Consider the following 24209-nt stretch of genomic DNA (forward strand, 5'->3'; position numbering starts at 1 on the left):
ATCCGACACAGTTGGATATTTTTCCCCCGTTTGAGCAAAATTTGCGGGTGACCCGTCGGGTACCCGAACCCGTGCAGGACTCTATTTTAAAGTATAAAGACGGTAGCTGTAATATTCACGTAAGCACTGAATATTTGCGACAGTGATTTACGGCGCCACGGCAAGTTTACTGGGGGATATTGGTGTGGCCAGAGTTACTTATACTATGTGACATGTGAAGACGGCTGCACGTTGGCTAATAAACATCCCAAGTTTGTTCGGTACTCGCTGTACGTCTCCTTGTTTAGGACTGCACGCCCTGTGCAATATAAGTAGCCAAACAAGAACAAGACATGGTGTCAGAAGAGAAATAACTAAACTGGGTTTTGCAGCAGTACCATCGCCGCACATGAATTGGGAATCGTCTAACTTACCAGATGCATGGCGTAAGTTCAGACAACATGCAGAGCTCATGTTCGCGCTGGACACGAGGTGAAGAGGAAAAGTGCAGTTATTTGCTCCTGTGGATAGGGGAGGAAGGAAGAGATATCTTCAACACATGGGCGCTGACGACAGATGAAGCAAAGGTACTGAAAACATATTACGACAAGTATATGAAGCATATGTGATGCCTAAAACAAACACAATTTTCGCCAGATATAAAGTCTGCCACGTAGAGCCAGAATGACGTTCTTTTTCTGAAAAAAGTCCCACATCAACCTCTCCAAACTGGCTGAACTGACGTTTGCAACTTCAAGGGTGTTGAACCACAGCATCATTCAGCTCTTCGCTGAAGTAGCTGACGAGCATAGAAAGGACCTTCTCATTACTACTGGAGGTAGGGGAGAGCCAGGACGATTGAAACACTGAGATTTCCTCACGCCATGAACGTTAAACTTCGTCAGCACGTACAGCACGCAGTGCCTGCCAGACCCGCCAAAACATTTCTTCTTTACGCCGTGCCGTTTTGGAGTTAAAGCCGCAAAGCTGTTTTTGAGTGCGGTGAATGAATTCTTTCGTGCGGAACTTTTTTTGGACTGACAAGTTGTATTTATTGTTTCATGTGCCATTGTAATGATAATACGGCAGGTGTATTAGTACTGCAACACACCCCTTTTTTAGTTTTTTAGTTTAAGGGCAAAAGAGGTTTAAATGACAGGAGGCGCTGTCGGGGGGGTTGAAACAAGTGTTTAAACTGTCCTGACCGATAGCCTATACTGTTCATAGATTCATATACTGTTCCTAGACTTGTGTTTCTTTTAATGCATACTCATTTTCAATTACGCAACACATGTTATCTCTTTAATAATCACCAATTGTCCAATCTTCAGTACATTTCATTTATCGTCTTCTGGTTGACCTTGTTTTCTTCATAATAACAGGCTATTCAACTAGCAAACACTCAATATGATTTAAGGAAATGTAAGAAAATGAATTGTAAACGGATTTGTCTGTCTTCGTCAAAATAGCCCATTAGAAAGATTACAAAAAGCGCATATAGGCTTATCGCCTAAAAATTTTACTTAAATCATTCTATATTTGTACCGAATAACACATGATACTAAGAGAACACTTATGTGAGTTGTTAATCACAAAAAAATAAAACATCTATCTGTAACCTTATCTTAGAAAGCGACATTTATCTGAAAAGTGTTTCAACTGTGCCGGCTCTCCGCTACTCTCATCCGCATTCAGAGAGAAGGGTTATCCTCGTAAGTTGGAGAATGTTTCCTCCGCAAGTGTATCAGAATCAGAAGAAGAATCAGAAAGAGCTTTATTGCCAAGTATGCTTGCGCATACAAGGAATTTTCAGACCCTTTTTCTTCTTTGCTTTTGTTAAATAATTCAAGTTGAAGGGGATGATTGAGCTGTTTTTTTTTTAAGTCAGCCCAGACAGCTGAAAATATAACGTTACTGCGCAAATCAATTAAGCAGTGAAGTTGCCCTGTGTGAAAGAGCGAGGCTTATTCCAACGTAAAACGCTGTATAATTGTATAGTTTAAATCAAATATGGTTGGATTATTCTATGTTGAGCTGCCTGTTCATGAAGCTGAAAGTGCATGTAATAAAATAACATATCATTGATAAAAAAATATCTCAGCTAGTCCCAAGCTTCAGAAAGCGTCCGAACGGTGGCTGGCGGACGGTGGTTGGCGGACGTGCGCGCCGACCCCCCGAGCCGACTGACCCGGGAGAGTTGGGGGGGCCCCGACCCCCTCGGGGGCCCGACGGGAGGCCCCCGAAGTCCGAGCCCCCCCAATGCAGTTCGGCCTTCATCCTCAGTGTGGCGCCACATGCCCCCCGTCCCACTAACCCACTATTTTGTCCGATTGCCCACCAAAGTGACCTATATTTTGAAAATGTTTTTCCGCCATTCATTCAATAAGCTGCAATTGGACACAGTCCCACATGCAATCTGCTGTATGGGTTTTCAGACAGTATCGTTGCTAGACATTTTAATTAAAATTCCTGTCATGATAAAAACTATTTCACTGCACTCAGCAGGCCCCCCAGAGTCCATGGCACCAAGTTTCATCCCAGAATTCCACTGTCCGCGAAACCACTGTTTTGCACAATGGAACAAATTCTACGTGGGATCTCCATATCTCAGCTCAGGAGGGGTGTGGAGAGCCAAGACTTGCACTCCTGTCTGCGTCTCGTCACCCTCTATCAGAATCCAAGGTTTCGAGAAGATCCGAGAAACCTTAATTTTCGAGCCCAAAAATCTTTAAGGGGAAAATTAAAGTTTCTCTGATCTTCTCGAAACTCTGGATTCTGATAGAGGGTGCTGAGGCGCAGACAGGAGTGCAAGATTGGAGGCTTTAGAGCCTTCCGGAGCTGAGATATGGAGATCCCACTTAGCATTTGTTACACTTTACAAAACCGTGGTTTCGCGGACAGTGGAATTTTGGGATGACACACGGTGCCACAGACTCAGGGGAGCCCTCTGAGTGCTGATAAATGGTTTTCATCAAAATATTTCGAAAGTTGGAGCTCCAAACTCCTGGTGTACCCTTGGGACAAAACAGTGGTTTCGCGGACAGTGGGATTTTGGGATGAAACTTGGTGCCATGGGGGGCCTGCTGAGTGCAGTGAAATAGTTTTTATCATGACAGGAACTTTAATTAAAATGTCTACCAAAGAAACTGTCTGAAATCCCATTCAAACTTTGAACGGCTATAACTCCTAGCGGCCTAGCGGCACCAAACTCGGGTCAAAGTAAGTTCCCAAGGGGCCCGCTCCAACGGGCCCCAGCCCGTGCTTCTAGCGCCCCCAAAGGCCGAGATACGGGGCCCAACAGGAAAGGGTGCACTTCAGAAGGAAGGGTCCCAGAGGCTCAGGACTCTGGGGTCTGAGAGGGCCCCTAGGGGACCCTCACCACCCCGAAGGACGATCCGGTGGGACTCGTCCTTTCTGAGATATCGACCGTTTTGTCCAAAAGTCCCTTATGTATAACCGGGTGTATCTTGGGAGTTTAGCCGAGTAGGAGCTCCAAACTCCGGGCATGAGGGGGGCCCTTAGGGCCACTTCTGATTCCACCGCCCCCAGCTTCTGGGACCTTCCGTTTCCGAGATACGGCCACTTCCGGTCCAGCTTAGACCGGGTGTATCTCGGGAACCAAGCCGAGTTGGAGCTCCAAACTCCGGGCTCAGAGAGGGCCCCTAGGGCCCCTTCTAACCTCACCATCCCCGGCTCCTGGGACCTTCCGTTTCCGAGATGCGGCCACTTCCGGTCCAGCTTTGACCACCCGTATCTCGCGAACCAAGCCGAGTTGGACCTCCAAACTCCTGGTGTTGGGAGATACCCTTGGGCCCCCCGCACACCGCGAGTATGGAGCCCCAATTCGGCTTGGCTTTGGAGTTATGCCGGTATGGACCCCCAAGTCGGCTTGTTTTTGGAGTTATGCCCGGTCAAATATGGGACTTTGACCGGGTGTATCTTGGGAACAAAGCCGAGTTGGAGCTCCATACTCCGAGCGTGGGTAGGTACCCATGGGACCCCCATGACCCCAGAGTATGGACCCCCAAGTCGGCTTCGTTCCTGAGATATGGCAACTTCCTGTGGAACTTTGACCGGGTGTATCTTGGGAACAAAGCCGACTTGGAGCTCCAAACTCTGGGCATGGGGGGGCATTCACCCGTCGAAAAGAGCATCCCGCCTGTAACTTCTTTGACAGGACTCCTATAGGCTTCCCCCTGGACGGTTGAATTTTATGCAAATTATGCATAATTAATGGCTGTAATGTACATCAGTGTGTGGGGCTGTGTCCCCTGAGTGGCACACAACAGGTTACACCGCATAAAAGCACTGTTGAAATATGACCCATTAATGTACTGTCCGGGGGGAAGCCTATAGGGGCTCTGTCAAATAAGTTGCAGGTGGGACTTCTACCAAAACATCCCACCTGTAACTTATTTGACAGGACCCCTATAGGCTTCCCCCTGGACGGTTGAATTTTATGCAATATTATGGAATAAAATAACTTGTAGGTCCCTCTGCCTCGCTGCATCCGCTGCAAACGGCGCCTCCTGCAAAGAGCGATAAAGGAAAAGAGTCAGCAAACACACCCACTCAAGCTTAAACAGACCCACCAAAAGATGGACTCACCGAAGCGGACTCCTTCTAACTGGCCTCCTCCTCGCCGGATCTCGGCGGGACGGCGGCTGTTGGGGTCGGCCTGGCCGGCGGCTTCTCCTCACCACCCGATATACTCGGTAGATCCCCTCGGCCAGAGGAGGTGGCGGAGGGCTTGCGGGTCCCCGAAGCGCGGAGAGGTCCCTCTCCGCATGCCTCCTCAACAGGCGGTAGTGGCTGGCCATGTGTCTGAGGGACCACCGCAGAATAGCCACCTGCCTGTTGAGGACAGCCATCAGAGCCCTGACCCGCAAGCAACAGGGGTTGTTACAAGGCCTCACCACCTCCCCTGACGAGTCCTCCTCCACGGCCGTGCTGTTTCCCATTGTAAATAAATTAGACAATTAACAATTAGTGAGGAACGTGTCGAGAACCGGGTGCAGTGTGTGTGTTTGTGTGTAAATGGCAGTGTAAATGTTAGTGAGAGGGTAAAAATGTAAAAACTAGTGGGTGAAAATGACAAAGGTTAACCAGTGCAGGGATCATTTATAGACTTTTGAGATCCACATTCAACTATAGGGGGTGCGAGAGTGGAGTGAGGAAAAGGTCGTCCAATCACCAGTCACTTTCAGCCTCTATGAGCGGTACCACCAGGCGCCGAGATATGGCTGGGTGAGTTTTTGGAAGGATACGGGTGAGTTTTGGGTTAAATACGGGTGAGTGCCCCTCCACCCGAGTTGAGCCCCCCAATATCTTGAGTTTCATAGGTCCCAGGGAGCTGAAACTCGGTACGTGTACTAACGGGGCCGCGTGCAGTCGAACGGTCTCGGTCTCGACTCTCTAGCGCCACCAGGCGCCGAGATGTGGTAGTGCGCCACCCTTATTTTTTCCCCTATTGAGCACAAGTCTTGTGGGCATAGCAATTGGGCCGCAGCTGGTCGATTGGACTTGGTCCCGTGTCTCTAGCGCCACCAGGTGCCGAGATATGGCTGGGTGAGTTCCGGGGGACCGTGGCGAGACGGAAAATGGCGCCCCCTAGTCGATCGGCCATTTCCTAGCCATGTCCGCGAATCCACGGTTGCAAACGCATTCATTTAATGGGTGGGTGGGAGTTTTATAGAAAAGTCCCAGGGGTCACCGTGCCGAATTTGGGGCCCCTGGGACTTTTCTATAAAACTCCCACCCATTTTAAAATTACTGTTAAAAACCTAAAAAAAAACGTATGTATAATGTCAAATGTATAAAATTCACTTAAAAACAAATGTTGGTCCGGACTTTTAGGTGTGAAACTGCCCTGAGACGTTTTCACTACTCCAGAGCCCAGCGGGAGTGTGCTTCACTATCTTATGGCAAAGTTTGCAACCAATTATATTTTTACTAATACTGTGAGACCGTAATACCGTGATCTTTCTCTAACGGTTATCATACTGTGAACATCTCAAACCGTTACACCCCTACTTCTTTTTATTTATTTATTTAACCTTTATTTAACCAGGTGAGCTTTTAGAGAGCTCATTCTCAATAGAAATGGCGACCTGGCCAAGATAAAGCAAATGGTGCAAGATGACAAAGAAGTTACACATGAAATTACACACAATTACACATTAATTGCACGGAGGGATAGAAAAAGAAAGAAATACAGATAAGATATTACAGGATGAGAGGGCAACACAGTAAAGGTGTAGGTATATGTACAATTATTGCAGCACAATTAACACTGGGCGTAATTGTCCAAGTCGAATGTAGTGCAAATGGCATATACAATGAACAGGCAGAAGCTCTAATAGACTCCTTAGGAAATAAAAAAAATACTGACTGCTGAGTATTGTTAATCACAACTTTTGTCAGCCAGGAGCTAGTAGGAAAGTACCTGAGCATTAGGAGAAGCTTGCAGAGTTTTATGGTTAGTGATCTAGTACATTATTTATCCTCACTCAGTCTTCATCGGATGAATCACTGTCATCATGGAGGTAAGGAAATTCCTCACAAACTGCTTCTCCATCTTCCTCATCAATTGAGAGAACACTTGGATCTACCACAATCTGCCTGTGATAAAGTGAACACAGGTTAATTGAAATGATCAATATCTTGCATCCTCACTTTCTCAGTCCTGTTGAGCTCATAAAATGACACCATCATTTTACTTTGTAACTTTCTCACAATGCAATACCAAAAGTATGTCTACAAAAAAAGATTAAGCTATTTTACAAGGTACAGTACAAGACAGGGACCGAACATGCAATATACATGTATACTGGTACATATACACTGACTTGTGTATATATGCTCTAAAGGAAATTGTGAACAAATATAGAGATAAAAACTCATCAGTTCTTATGTGTTTTATTGATGCTTCTAAAGCATTTGACCGTATAAATCATGGTAAATTGTTTAACAAATTAAGGCAAAGAGGGGTGCCTAAGTATATTGTGAGAATTATGGCTTACTGGTATGCCCACCAGACTATGCAAGTGAAATGGGGCAATAGTGTCTCTGCTCTATTTGGAGTTGGCAATGGAGTCAGACAAGGAGGTATTTTGTCACCTGCTCTTTTTAATCTCTATATGGATGATCTGTCCAGGCAGCTAAGAACCTGTAATACTGGGTGCATGATTGGTAATTCAATAGTGAACCATATTATGTATGCAGATGACCTTGTGATTTTTAGTCCAAGTAGTGCTGGATTACAGCAGCTTCTTAAAATCTGTTCGGTATATGGTGTGGAACATGATATCAAATATAACGCCAATAAGAGTGTCGTCATGATCAGTAGAACTAAAGATGATAAATGTTTGAACTACCCTGATTTTAAATTGGCTAATAATAAGCTTAGTGTCTGTAATAAGGTGAAATACCTTGGTCATTTTATCACTGATAAAATGACAGATGATGAAGATATTTACAGGCAATGTCGCATGATGTATGCACAAGCCAATATTCTTTTACGTAAATTTAGGGCATGTACGGTTGGTGTGAAGATATCTCTGTTTAAAGCATATTGCACACCGTTCTATACTGCACACTTGTGGTCAAATTATAGAAAGGCAAGTCTTTTAAAATTGAAAGTGGCATATAACGACGCAATGAGAATGTTACTCACAAGACCAAGATGGTGTAGTGCAAGTGAGATGTTTGTGGTTGCAAGAGTAAGGACCTTTCATGCTGTTTTAAGAAACCTAATGTTTAAATTCATGTGCCGGCTTAATGGGTCACAAAATGAAATAATAATGGGCTTAACTAACATACGGCTAAGTACTATACGCTACCAATCCCGTATGTGGAAACACTGGTATAATTGTCTCCTGGTAGAACAATGATCTTCTTTTTAAATTGTTTTATTTATTTATGTTATTTATATTTATATATATTTTTTTTTTGTGTGTGTGTGTGTGTGTGTGTGTGTGTATGTAGGTATGTGTGTATGCATGTGTGTTTATGAGCTTGTACTTATGTATTGTTATGGTGAGATGTGGACCTTGAGTCTGTAATAAAGTTTTGATTGATTGATTGATTGATTGATATACCTACCTGCAAGTCCATACAATACAAAACACCTATGCACAACTACAAATTTAAACCACAGATAAGCACCCACCTATATTTTGACTTCACCTCACTCATTTGATGTTGTACGTCACTCAATCTTGCCAACATAATGCAGCACAGTCCCTCGTATGCCTCCACAGACATGTTAGTAGGACAGACTTAAAACGTTTTAAGATTGGTTAGGGGCAAATGTATCCTACTGCAGCTTTTTACAGAAACATACAATGTCCATATTTCTATCCTGATGATCTTTGCTAGGTTAATGTATCAGCATTAATACCAGTCATTAGCTCATCCATTGAATATGGCTACATATATCTTACTTAAGTAATTATGTGCATATATTATATATTTTTTTTTAGACCAAATGGCATGAAAAAGAAAGACCTGTTAGTGTTTACTCCACAAACCTGTCAAATTATACAGTATCTCAGAAACAGTAATGAATACTTACTCCCTTCTTTCAAGTCACCTCTGACCAACTTTATATCATCACCTAATGTCTTGGAGACACCAGCCAGGAACTGCCAGTGTTGTTTCATCTCTTTAATGAGAATAGTCTTTTCTTCTTTTAAACGAGACAACAGTATTATCTTGTCAAACACAATCTTCTTTTGTCTGAAGGGCACAGTGGATTCTGTAAAGATAAATACTGGTAATAGCAAAAAAGACAAAAAAGATTGACCGACAGTAAAAGGCCTTGCAATGTGATATAAAACTACATACCGTATTTTCCGGACTATAAGTCGCACCGGAGTATAAGTCGCACTTATATTTCAAGACCCTTTAAATAAACACTTTACTGGTCACCAAAGGCATGGTTATAATTTTATGCTTGTCTACTTACAACTTAGATGTTTAAATATGTTCATTGATATTTACAAAGTAGTTAAAATGAGTGTTTTCCCGAGTGCCAATATAGAATAGACCAGCCAGACGAGTAAAAAAACTGTGACTAATAGTCCGGAAAATATGGTAATAGTGGTAAACAGATGCACTACAAGTCATTTGTCCCAAGCCATTTAGCATTTTAAATGCTTATGTCACAAAAGTGATGTATCACTCTAAAAAGCATTTGAAGTTATTTTGTGAAGTTGTTTAATTATCTCCAGGTTGCTATGTAATTGTTTGTGGTTGTGTTGAACTAGTTCTGTTACAAACTTTGTCAGCACATTTGAATTTAAAAAAAACTAGGATCACTATATTCTCAATAATAAAAAAAGCAAATAAAACGAGTTATTTAAGGAAAACTATTGTCTACCATGCCCCTCACACTAGGAATGATTTACAGAGAGAACTCAAGATTGATGCTTTGGTTCCTTTAGGGCATTTTAAATCCATGCCACATTAGAGCATAAACTCTCGCCAAAATTTAACCTATTGAAGGGTTACAAATTTTAAATCTATTTTAAATATGTTTTAGATCTGCTGATCCTACTCCCTTACATAACATCACATAAGAAAACTAAGAGTTGAACTGTGTGTGTGAATGTTACATAGTCTTAGTTCTCGTGACATTGTGTTGTTTATACCATTTGGGGAAGTCTTTCATCTTCCTACTGTGACCATGTGTTGTTTATACAATTTGGGTAGGTACAGTTATCTCAGTTGGGGGTAATTGCCTCTATTGTCATCCCTAAAGGCTGTGTGTAAGTTCAGCACCTAGGACAGCCCACAGAAATGCCTATAAAGAAACCATGTAAAGTTACGTTAGTTAGACTTGGAAGAACACTACAGATGACACACAGCGAAGATCCAAATAAATCACTTCTGCTTATCCCAACGTCTCCTGGTCTTGCGTGGATGAAAGAAAACTTTACAACACTATGATGTTTTTTTTTAAATGTATTTGAGTCAACCGTTTCATTAATAGCATAATTAGGATGTAAAAGCCACGTTTAAGATTTATTGTAGTCTCATTGTTCGGTCAAATGGCCGTTTGAATTGAAGTGATAGGGGCATTGCTATGATGGCATCAAAACTGCTATTCCTAAAACAACTTTAAACTTTTCTCTAAGTATCACCAGGGGCTCTACACATGAACTAAAGCATTGAGAACATTGTTTGTGTACACAGAGTTTACTAAAAAGAAATGTTTTGAACAACTCAACGTAGCTGTTTTTCTTTCCAGCCGCCTCGATGTTGACAGTCCAAAAGTGTCGATCTCCGAATGCAAATGAATAGACTCCATATTAGGAACTACAAGGTCAATATTGTTTTTCACTAACGACAAAACAACAAATTACCCATGCATTTATATGGAACTAAGCTTTAGGAGCTTTTTCATGTTTACTCTCCTCCCTGTTACTTTGCAATCAGAGATCGACACTTTTTGTCTGGCAAAATGGCAGACACCGGAATCACGAACTGCAAAAATAATTTTTACAAAACCTTGCATTTTTGTAAACTTTTTGAACACAAACAATGTTCTCAATGTTCGAGTTTATGTCTAGAGCCCCTGGTGATACTTTGAAAAAAGTTTCATGTTATGTTGAGCCTTTTTAGGGTTTTAGGAATAGCAATTTTCATGCCATCATAGCAATGACTCTATCACTTCAATTCAAACGGCCATTTGACAGAACAATGAGACTACAATAAATCTTAAACGTGGCTTTTACATCCAAATTATGCTATTAATGAAAAGGTTGACTCGAATACATAAAAATAAAAAAACACCATAGGTTAAATTTTGGCGAGAGTTACACTTTAACCATTTTCTGTTGAATGTGCTGTAATTGTTATTCTTAATAATGTTTCTTGTAATTATATTTTACATATTCTGTCCACAAGGCTCAGCTGTAAAAGAGACCAAGGACTCAGTCTGATTCTCTCTTTATACATAAATGTAACATAAAACTAAACCACATGGAATCTAATTGTGCACTATTGTGGTAAGTGAAGACAAAGACAACTTAAATACTGCGTTGACAATAATATTTCCTGTTCCAATCTCTACCTGTTTCCCAAGGCCATACTGAAAAGTCTTGTGCTAAAAGGGTGTCTGCTGGATCCACAGCCTCTGCATTTGAGACCAGAGCATTGTATGATGTTATGGCCTCTTCTAGTTTGCTCTTCTCTTTAGCAATGGCAGATCGCTTGCGTCGCCTGTCTTTTGCCCTATTCGGACGGGACTAGTTTCACAGGGGGACGTTAGAGAAATTTCTGTTTCACAGACGTACGATTTTAATCCTGTCCGAATCTGCCATGTCTGTCTTTTTCTCACACGACCTCTGTAAAAATTCCAGAGCAAATTACCTACTGTTTTTCGTCAAACTCGGCGGTCCTCAGAGAAATCTAATCCCGTCCGAATGCGATGTCTGTGATTGCCGAAAATGTTTTTTTCCAAAACGCTTTTTCTTGTGTGTTTTGGTCAACGTGAAGTACCGTACAATCTCTCGCTATCGCGCCGGTATTCACGTTTCTGCTTTTTGCGCACCGATAATGGATGTAGATGTGTTCGGTACACTGCGAAGAAATAAAAAAATGAAATCAACAAGAAGAGCCAAATCACGTAAACCGTTAAGACTGGCTACTGTAATATCAGTTTCAGGTAAGATTACTTTCATTTCTCCACTTCATTACATAACGTGTAAATTATATAAGTTAAAACTTTTTATTCCAGTGGGTTTATTATAAGAACCCATTTATATAAAATCATGATGATAAATGTATGTTTAGTTTTTTTATACTACAATTTTGATCAAATGTTTACAAAACACTAAATACGTTAGGACGTTTTACTTTATATTTCATACGCAATCCACGCATTCTGAACACGTGATCTTCTGCAATGCCCACATGTAAAACACAGACACTCCTACCTCGGTAATAAACACGGAGATGTTAGTCCCGTCCGAATCCGTACATGAAATCACAGACGTAGGTTGATAAGAATTGTAACTCAAACGTCGTTTGGAAAACTAGTCCCGTCCGAATAGGGCTTTTGTTGCTGTCAACAAGGAGGTAACACATGAACACAGATTTCAGAAAAATATAATTTTAATAAAGTACACACATTATGACATTTCCATTCAGATTCATAGATTACTTTCACAAGAATGTGTAGGATCCTACAAAATGAATAAAAAAAAAAACTCAATCACAAACCTGTCTCTCTGTACAACTTTTCTTTTGGTGGATTTTAAGGACCAAGCCTTCCATTAGACGCTGCAGCCCCTGTGGATCATGTGAACTGATGGTACTCAGAGCTGTTTGCAAACAAAACGATAAGCGTACAAACATAATATTCAAAAAGTTATAACATTCAAATTTCACAAATGGAAGGGCGTAGGAGCGGGTGGGGAAGGGGGGACATGATCCCTAGTGGCAGTTAATGTGGTCCCACCCAATAAAAACAACGATTGTTGAATAAAATGAGTCCCCCTCAATATCAAACTCATTCCTACACCCTTGCACACATGACATGATTTCTTTAGATTTAGTAACAAACTTACTTGATGCTGCCCACAATTGAACATCTGTGACCCACTGCTGAAGATCTTCACTTGTTTTGTTCAGGTGGGATTTGGTCATCTCAATCTCCCCTGCCACCTCAACTGTTCTCTGTAATGTCTGTAACGTACATGAAGTTATACTTATAATGCAAACAGTGTTGGGTCAAGTTCTTGAAAAGTTCATTTTAGTTCATTTTCTGAGTTCACAAGTTTTGGGAAGTCCCTAATAAAAGGTCTCATATTGTAACCTTTTTTTAATAATTTTTTTTTACGTTTTTATGTACTTATGAAGTTATTTTTGCAGTTATAAGTATCAAACACCAAGTAAATAGCGTTTTGCAAGCTCTTTTCTCAGTAGCTCTGCTAAAAACAGGTCGATTTTGGTCTGTCTAATTAATGTTCACGAGCCTTTCTTCTGATTTGCCGATTTGAAAGACGCACAAGCAGGGCAGCCACAGGGAACAAGCTGTAGTGTGTGTGCAGTGACTGAAGGAGGAGCTTAGGCATTTGTGACATCTCAAAATGCAGGAATTCAAAACGGCTCGTTTTCAGGCACAGCTTCTAAATCTGTTCTAAATATAGGCAGTGTGCGTTTGTCTGACAATCGTCAGTGTAGACACATAGCACCTAGACCTTCATTATGATAATAAAAGCCAGAAAATGTCGATTTTGACAATATGTGACCTTTAAGACAAAATGATCAGGTATATGGAGTTCATATCTTACCGGTGACCATGATTGATATTTTCTTTACTCTTTGTATTTGTTTTATAGGACACTGTTAAGATATGAACTCCATTTACCCGATTATTTTGTCTAAATTAGGGAATTCCCAAAACTTGTGAACTCAGAAAATTAACTAAAATGAACTTTTCAAGAACTTTACCCAACACTGAATGCAAAGGTTAATCTAAATTAGAATTAATAAACAAAAACATAATACCCAATGTACCTTAACATATCTTTGAGCAAGATAATTGTGAAGATTTAACTTTTTCCTTAGGTTTCATCCACGAACATGGATAGTTATCATATCTGTGCGTGCTGAGGAAAAAAAATAATAAACATGTCCATTTGAAATATTGCACATATTTAACAATGACGTTAATTAAACCCAACGACTCACCAGATTTGGTCATATATTTTGTTGTCAATGCAGCATGAGACATAAATGAATTGACTGCTTCCACTTCCTCCCCAACAGTCAAACCTGCATTAGTAGGAAATATAAAAGATGTTAAGGAACAGATCCATCGGGGTACGAGTGGCATAGTGGTCAAAGTTGCTGCCAGGCAGAACAAATGATGTCATGATAGTCAGCAGTTCGAGCCTGACTATAGCTTCTCTGACTTTGCCAGGAACTCCAAAGTCCAGCAGAAACAATGCAACATTTAACATACAAGCGTGAAGTGATAATGACACAACAACAATACTAAGAGGGGCCCAAAAACATTATATACCATTGTAAATGTTAGCGATTTCCTTTAAAAGTGTAACTTAAATTACGATATGGACATTTAACCTGTCTATGAGAATAATCCAATGACAGGTTTATCAGTAGATACTCTCGTTCCACAGAGGGCCTAGTGTATGCTTGTTTTTGGTCTTTCCCTTCAATTAGTGACCAATTAAGATCCTAACCAATTAGTGACCTACTCAGTCTGGTACAAGTTTAAAGAGAAAACCTGCATACACTAGGCCCTCAATGGAACAGGTTTGAGACCACGGCTCTAAAGTTAAAACTCACCAGCTCCCTCTTGGTTGCGGCCACCCCACCCCACCCCACCCCACCCCACTCGACTCCACTTCACCCCACCCCACCCCACCCCACTCGACTCCACTCCACTCGACTCCACTCCACTCCACTCCACTCCACCCCACCCCACTCCACTCCACCCCACCCCACCCCACCCCACCCCACTCCACTCCACCCCACCCCACCCCACCCCACCCCACCCCACCCCACCCCACCCCACTCCACTCCACCCCACCCCACTCCACCCCACCCCACCCCACTCCACTCCACCTCACCTGTTATGCATAATCATTGCAGCACTGTATCAAAATTACTCATATAATAATCATTAAAAATAAATATATAATCAATACAATTACCTCACATTTGGTTGAATGACCTTTTGCATGCATAACTGATAAGAATGGTCGCATTTGCAAAAGATACTCTAGATCAGGAAAGGCCTCACACACTCTTTTTAAGTATGGGTAATATTTGCACATTACATCAGTGCAGACAAACTCAATCTTTTGTGTCTTGCCAAGCTCTTTTTGAAGATAAAGAGGGTATGCAAACACTTCTCCACGGTACATCTGTAGTCCTGTTACAGAAGAGTTAGTTCAGAATTCTAGTATAATCAAAGACAAGAAAGTCTTGGTTAGCTTGGGTTCATCAGAGTGCTGAACCTACCATTCAAAAGAATGCAGTGTCTACAGACTGAAATCATCACACCCTCTTCATCAAGTTTGGATTGAGACTTCTTGTTAGACTCACTACCAGCTTTAAAGTGTGAGTTTCCACAAATGGGTCGGCCTGGTGACTAAGAGAATATTTGCACAAACAATTATTATTGTTGTTAAATCATCATCATAGATCATCATAGATGACCTGTAAGTTGTACATGATAAAATTGTCTCTTATGACTGAAGCATTAATTGATTATATTTTTCCATAACTTACAGTTTTGATTTTGTCTCTAATAGTTTGCAAAAACTCTGCAACCTCTTCATTTTTGGCAAAGAAGCTTCCGTCAAAATATGGATTTTCATTTATCCTACAAAAATACAAAAAACACTGATTGGACTCTGACAGGTTTAGGTTTTGTCTTTTAAAAGATAAATTACTTTAAGTTAACTTACCCGTTGCGATTAAACCTGTACATTTTCCTGTTCCCATCAAGAGACACTGCCACCATATCCTGACTGCAAGCTGGACAGGAGAAATGGTCATCTCCAAGAAGTGTTTCCATCTCATGTCTACAGTACGTCCATTCCAGAAAAGTGCGCTGAAAACAGTCCACTGATATTGTACCGACCTAGTAAACATAAAATAGACTAGTTATGGTGAGAGTTGCTTAAGAAGTAACAGATACATTTTTGCATCGTACTATACAGTACAACCTGACTTCTCCTAATCATGATTCCACAACATTTCCTTTCCTTGTACATCTAGCCACAACTTTCTTATTTATAAAACAAACCTTTATGTCAATGGCTATAACCCCCCTCACCCACTTATCCTCTACATTATTATATTTTGTTTAAATCTGACTTACTCTGCCAGAACGCATTGAGCGGCTCTGCAGCATTCTCACAAAGGCCTGTCTGGATAGGCCAGGTGCCGTGACTTTAAAGTCTTCAAAGGTACTGAACAGGTCGACAGTGTAAACCGTTTGAAACTCAATGGTTCCAGGCCAGTACCCATTTAATATAAGGTCTTTGACCTCAGGTGTCCACGATTTCAGGCAAGACTTACAGGTTACCAAAGGAAGGGAGAGATCATAGCGACCTGTTGGGTCAAACAGAGATATTCATCACAACCATACATTCAACTATACAAAGCCTTTGTACTTGCTTTACACATTCTATGTTGTAAGTTAAACAAAGGTAAGCACCATTAATATTTATGAAGATAATGGCACGACCAGCATTCACCGAAACATCCTCAGCACCACAACAGCAAATCTTGTTGGGCAAAGCGATCGGTAGGAGACAATCTGGAAAAACAGACATCAATATTAATTGTAACAGTTTACACTTGATATGTAATCCAATCCATATAGTGGTCACATACCTTGCTCACTAACTACATGTTCACCAGTGCTGTCTTTTGTAACGATGCATTTCGGTGACATGGCTTTGTAAAAGCCTCCCACAAATGACTCCCTGTTGTGTAGAAGATACTGGTGATGCACTGACACATCACAGTTACTGCAATACAGTTCTTTGGGGAGGCAGTCTCTGCATCGAATAACAGCCTCTTCCACATGACACTGTTGGCAAGCTTGTTGAGGTGTCCTTCCGCTTGTTAACATGGCTTGTAAAAGACGTGGTCTTGATTTTTGCCACTTTTCGTCACATAGTTCATGCCGCAAACCCCAGGTCCGTATGTTGGAAGTTTCTGATGGATAAATGTCTGGGCTGTCTAAGCTCTCCTTGAGTTCTTGAATATTTTTGTCTTTAGAGGAGAGGGATAAATGGAGTTAAAGTATTTCACAGTTTTTTCCAGCCCTGTACTAAATGGCGTCAGCCATAGAATTTTCATATCCTGTAAAATACAAAATTAGTTATGTACATATATTGTATCTGACATTGTCTCTTACCAATCAATTGAAGTGTCTCCTCAAACCGTCGAGGTGAAGTGCCTGTGTAGGAATACATACAATAGGTATATAATACAATCAGCAAGAATACATGCAGTGCTAAAATGTACAACAGTTGTGCATGTTGTTAGTTATAAAAATTAATAATAGTACATTCTCACCATCTGTTGTATCAGCAATGTCTTCTGATGAATCTTCATATTGAGGTCGTGTCGACCTCATTCAACATTCAGATGTGACTGGAAAATCATATGAAAACTTTAGAGATTGTCTAAAATTTCATGACAATTTAGAGGAATGCCCCTTATAATTGACATAACACATACTACCTCTTGAGGGAGTTCGATTCTCAATAGTCAATCGTCCCAACTGGTCCCTCTTTCTCCACCGCACTGAGTCAATGTTCTTGCTCTTACATTTGGCCTTACATGGATCCTTCTGGAATAAATGTATTGATTAATAAATTGCAGCTAAATGAAATTGTACTCATTGAATTGTATAGTCTAGTATGCAAATAAATGGCAACAGTTATCATTTTTATAATTGCATCCGTTTTGAGAATGTGTCTAGTTACATTTATTTATATTTGAGTAAATCAAGTTCATATTTGGGTTCAGATGGGTAACTTAAATCTAAGCTCAAAAGCATTTCTCAAGAATATATCTGTAAAAGTTATTCATTGGAGTCTATTAAATATACCAAAAATTGATATCTCACTAGAAAGGCACCGCAAATGTTCATGCAGCAATGTCCAACATAACATTAACCTATAACAGTTGTTCCCAACATTTTTATGTGACTGTAGCCAAAGTACCTCTTTAGTACCCTAATATTAATTTGACTATGCCTACGTGTCTTGAATTATGGGCCTGCAGCTGTTTGTGAAACACTGATCTAAAAAGCTTCTAAATTGTTATTTTGGCTACCACTCGTTTGGGCTAACATAACGTATATTCTTCTTTACTTACCTTTTCATGTACTTTGTCTCTTAATTCGGAACTAATTATATCAATTAGCCGACTATCAACATAATCGTCCACGTCTCCAGTGAGTGTAGAAACGTTAGGCCCATCACATTTTTAATCTGCATTGTATGTAAGTATACTTACACTGAAAAAAAAGGAAAGCTGGGTTGTGAGATTGACATAAAAATATTATGTTTGATTGACATAACTATATTGTGTTAAACACCAAAATACAATAACTGTTAAACACAATATAGTTATGTTAATCAAACATAATATTTTTGTCAATCTGCAACCGCAACCGTTCATTTTTTCAGTGTACCCACATTTATTTTTTACCCAAATACTCTTAGTAGGTGAACTCACATGTTGTGAAATATCAGTATTACTGTTAATTTTTATTAAACATTTAGCTACTCTAAACCTGTGATATGTATATTTAAATCACTGTACTCGACTTTATTAGGTGCATTCAGTTTCAACAAAATAATGAACTCTTGGGGTTTACATTGTATAGGCTAGCTGTATCATAGCCTGATCTCACCCCATGGTGTACATCTAACATAATGTTGTGTTTATTTTTCTATAGAGACACCAAATTAAAATTAAGTGTGCCAAGGTGGCGTGTAATAGGTACGCCTAACTTTTTTGTGTTTGATATAAACTAAAATCATAACTTTTTATTTATTTATTTTTGTATAGAATTTCCTCTCTTCTCAATTCCATGTTCCAATATGTCGCTTGAACCAACAACTTTTTCTTACTGTTCACCTTTATTCGGATCATGCACAGAATGTTTACGTCAGAGATCTCAAACCGGTTCCACGGAGGGCCTAGTGTATGCTGGTTTTTAGTCTTTATCTTCAATTAGTGACCAATTAAGACCTAGACTGCCAGATGATGGGAGATCCTAACCAATTACTGACCTACTCAATCAGTTTTGTACAAGGTAAAAGAGTAAAACCAGCATACACTAGGCCCTCCGTGGAACTGGTTTGAGACCTATGGTTAACGTTAACCGAATATACTTCAATAAAGGAGTCGCTGGAGAGCGACATGACAGGATAAAGAATCTGATTTAAGTAAACAAAACCCTGGGCAGCGCAATGCCAATTCTGTACTGGTTCATGCAGGCGGCCCAAGGAAAGTCAGACAGTACATATTAGACTCGAACTTACGACCATCATGACACAGACTGTCCGGCAATGCAGCGACTTAGCCCACTATGCCACGCAGACCCCTGTACTTACAGTACACTATTATACATTATGTAAACCTTAACCCTAACCTCTGTAAGTTCTTGCCTAACCTTAACTGTTCCCAATATAAAACTATGTCATTTCTATAGCACACAAAAATGTAATTTGGTGTATGAATAACACATAAATGTACAGTGTAATCGGGTTGCAGAGCCATATGTCCATTATGGAGATCATATTGCAGCTTTTCATATTCAACGACGAAATAAGTAATACAATTACTAGTTTGTTACTAGTTTACTAGTGTACTTGCAATGTAATTTACACATATCTTGGCGTGATCACATTTTAGCTGGATCGCCTTGAAGCTGTTGGATACTACCCCATATTACTTTTGGGGAGTAAAAAAAAATCAACATTTACTGCAGATGTCATCAGCAGCATTGGGCTGAATCTTCATGAGGAGCTTGTGGGAAAGCTGAAGGAGGTCTTTGGGTCAATCCTGAAGTGTGAGTGGATGTTCAAAATCGAAACATGTATTTGGTGGTAATTACTGTACATTTATGGTTAATAATTTAATTTAAAAATATTTCATATTTGTGATTTCTAAATGTTCATAATTATTGTCTAAAGTGTTTGTAAAATTGTTTCTGTTTCTTAAGTACACTCCCGAAATCTGGAGAAGGAGAAGGTAGCTGAAGTTGAAGACAGTATCCCTGCTAGGGAGTCAGCTGGTCAGGAAGAGGATATGATGCAGCAAGGTACAGACTGTTTTCCAGTCAACGCCACACTGACATAGAAAGGGATGTGTGTGTATCCTATAGGTGCAAAAGAATGTACAATGCAACTTTGGAAAAAATGAATAGTTGTCCAAATTCTGTATTTTATATTAATATTATCTCACATTGTAACCATGTAAAACCAATTATTCTATTATTATTTTCAATTTGAAAAAGAATTGCTGCTACCCAGCCACACATCTTTAGAATCAGCTGTAGCATAGCTAAAATATAGATATTGATGGGTACCATAACAGTAATTTTTAGCTGTAATGCAGTGGATTTTTCATAATGACAATTAACATACACTGAACACATTTTTTTACGCAAAACTTTTGTTTTTGCCCTCATTTTTCATGAGCTGAACTAAAAAATGTAAGACTTTCTGTACATAAAAGGCCTATGTCTGTCAAATATTGTTCACAAATCTGTCTGAATCTGTTAGTGAGCACTTCTCCTTTGCCAAGATAATCCATCCACCTCACAGGTGTGGTATGCCAAGATGTGGATTATACAGCATAATTATTGCACGGCTGTGCCTTATGCTGGCCACAATAAAAAGGCCACTCTAAAATGTGCAGTTTTGTCAAACAGCACAATGCCACAGATGTCGCAAGTTTTGAGGGAGGGTGCAATTGGCATGCTGACTGTAGGAATGTCCACCAGAGCTGTTGCCTGTGAATTGAATGTTAATTTCTCTACCATAAGCTGTCTCCAAAGAAGTTTCAGAGAATTTGGCAGTATATTTGGCAGTGTATATGTCCACATCCAGCATCTTCACATCCAAGGTCATCTGAGACCAGCCACCCAGACAGCTGCAGCAGCATTCGGTTTGCATAATTAACAAATTCAACCATCTCAGGGAAGCTCATCTGCATGCTTGTCGTCCTCATCGGGTTCTCGACCTGTCTGCAGGAAAAAAAATTAGGAAACCTGGATTTTATTTGAATTTATTACACTTGGAACTATGAAATACACTAGTAACTCAAGGCCACACGAAAGAACTACAGTATTAACTCTAGAACTAGAACATGTAGAGGATGAATATTTTCCTGGAAAAGGTCTTGTTCAAAAATGCAGGCCACGGTGAAAAAGTATTTGTCTCATCTCAACACAGGACAATCACAGCTGGTCAGGAACAGTCAGGCACAAATTCAAAATATTCCTGAATATTCCCACGTCAGGACTTCTCTGGGCCTCTGGCCCAGGAACTGCTCTTTACTCTGACTTCTCTCAGTATTTATCTATTTGGAACTGAACATCTTAGCCAATCCCAGGTCTAACAGAAGACCGTTACCTCATCTTGATGACCTTGAATCCATTGCTTTTCAACAGATTCAAGATGATCTGTAGTAACCTTATCTTGGTCACATTTGTGTCTCCTGTCCTGTTGGTAACCCATCCTGTTAATATAAAAGAGATAGTCATAGAATATAATAGAGTTGTAAGCTATAAGTTTGTCTATCTGCGCCTCATTCTGATTTTAAGAATAAGTTTAGCCATTGATGGCCTCTCTGTGCCCTTTTGCACAGTCATCCTGTCAGTCATCGAGTGGCCTTGAATTGAGAAGAGAAAGCCCCTCCTCTTTACAATAACAAGATCAACAGGCTTGTGTGTGTGATGTCCACACTTGACACTACCCTATGACCTAGTTTATAAGCTACAGGCCTCAGGGCCAGATGTACTAACGCATAAAAGCATGGCGAGGTATGTACTAACAGGCCGCATCGAGGTGGAAACGCAAACTGCCTGGCGCTGAAACTGAAAATGGCTAATAGCGCCTTCCGTGTAATGCATATGCATTCATGGGAGGATCACATAAAGGGATGGGAGGGGAAGCGTTAACTGCGCCTAATTATGTATTCGACGTTATGTAGCCTACAGATGGTACCCAACCAGAATGCCTATTACCGCCGCGACAGCCGCCAAAAATAAACCAGCCGCATTTCAAAGTCGTTCCCGAAATGACCGCCAGGTGGCGCAAAGGGACATTGTGCAAAACAGCAGCAACTGCCGTATTTTAAAATGTAAGTGGGTTAAATATAAAACCCTAAGCCTGATAGGCATATTTTTCATATATATATAAATAGGCCTATTAGGCTACAACAGAATAGAACCAAAGATAGAATCAATTTTAGAACTGAAAAAATAGAATCAAAAGTTAAAAATAGAGACGATATTAGGAGCAATGACGCTGAATATTTTTACTATTCTATTGAGGAATTAGATAAATGAAGAGCTCTCGTGAGCGATACAATTGCATAGTAATTTATAGTGATTTCAAAAGCAGTCCTTAAAAAAAAATACATGGAGTAGTGTGGTATAATTTTTCAGAGATTACGCGGAACGGGTTTTAGTTAAGATCCTGGTTTCAATGCCCTTAATGTATAGGCTAGGCTACTGCTTTAAAAAAATGTCACAACGCGTTTCGAGATTGTTTTGAATTAAACATTGAAGTTTAAAATGTAGTGTTTTGGCACACCAGGCCGAGTGGCGTTACGCATCGTTCAAAAATCAAGTTTTATTCTGACATGTTGAATTGGCGTTAGAATTTTTTTTTAGATTTATTAGATTTAGATTTTAGATTTCGTTAGATTTATTTTTCTCATAACAGCTAAAATAACTTAATATATGCTTTGTCTTAATATGACCTACTTAATATAGGCAATAGGCATATACTAGCCTATATAATAGCCTAAATTAGCAAAACTTGGCCACTAAATATTTAATTTTCAATTATTTTAATTATCACAATTAAAGTTTTAATTTTATTAAATTGAACAAGCGCAACAATTAGCATTTAATCAAATATTCTAAAAGATGTATTATTAATAATAATGTTATTTCAACATAATATTTCGTTTTTTTGACATAATATGTGTGCGTGCAACAAGCAAGATGTGTATTTGTAAATCCGGTGATGCGTGCATTGATTTTTATCAATAAACTAGTGTTTTCTGACAGTGTCGACTGCAAAGATGAAGTTGACGATCGCCATATTTGTAGTGAACGCACCTAGAGAGAAATGCACATAAAGACATAATCAGAGAGTAGCCTTTTTCTTTTCGTTTTGAATTATTTCGTTTGAAGACATTTCAAGCTTTGTGTATTTGATGTATTTATCATGTCTGTGTGAGGCATACGCTGAGTTTCGTTAAGTTAGGAGGATGAGATGCGCTCCAGCTGACGTGCAACGCAAGTGACCGCGCGGCGCCTCCATGATTAGTGTCTGTTATATTTGCTTCTCTTACTTATTAAATACAGGCAATTGGTTGATGAAACATTTATTCAAATTAAGATACAATTTATAGAAAACGAAATTCACTTTAAATAAAGGTTTTATACTAAACAAAATTTAATGAAGTGGTCAAAATCATGTCTGACCCACTCCATATCCATCTCTCGATATAATGCATCCTATCTTACTCGTGCTGTTCACTTTTCATATTCAACATAGATGGAAAAAAATAACATTATAATATTTTAACAAATATGATACTAAATGAGATTATTTAATGGCTACAACAGTATAGTAGGCCTATAGACTCTATTTGTACAAATTGCTGCACATTAATTTAATTAAATAAAACCTTGTAACGAATTCACACTGTATGGTAGACTGTGTACAGTTGAGACACCTTAAATAACTTGCGTTCGCAGCAAGCACAAGTTGTGATTTTTTTGTGTCAGCTGGGAAGGAAATATATACCAGACCTCTTGGAACTTTAATTGAATACATAGCGTTGGTGAAGCATACTGAAATTACATCCCTACAAATTTATTAGGCCCTACTGAAAATAAATGTATCGAATTTAAGCAAAGTAGCCTAAATATTAAGACTGTAAGCCCTTTGCTTTTTACTTAGCCTATAAAGGACTCTTGTAGCCGAATTTGTGTTAATTTAATTTGTAGAGGATTTTTTTAACTCAAACATTAACACTGAAATAAATTAAACTAAACTATTGTAATTTTTTTGGCACACGACGACGAGTGGCGCTATGCATTGTTCCAAAGCCAGGTTTTATTCTGGCATGTTGAATTAGTGTTCGACAAACGCGGCGGCGCGTTCATTTGAATGAAGACACACTGGAACGTTAGGCCATGTCGCAACGAGTGAATCGTGGCCGAGTGGTTGAACTTACGTTACGATCATTTAGATGACACGGTTTCGAATCCCGAACTAACTTGGACTACTGATATTTTTATATTAGCCTATTAATGCATTTTATAGTCTATTGTTGATGCAGAGAGATTTGTCTAGTTCTAAAACAAATAGTTTTTTGCTTATAGCCTATTTACAAAATAAAATCACCATGCATTTCCATTTTACAATAAGCAACAAATAGCCTATTATACAATGACTTTACTTCTGTAA

This window comes from Squalius cephalus, assembly GCF_949319135.1.
Source record: "Squalius cephalus genome assembly, chromosome: 11".
Lineage (NCBI taxonomy): Eukaryota > Metazoa > Chordata > Actinopteri > Cypriniformes > Leuciscidae > Squalius > Squalius cephalus.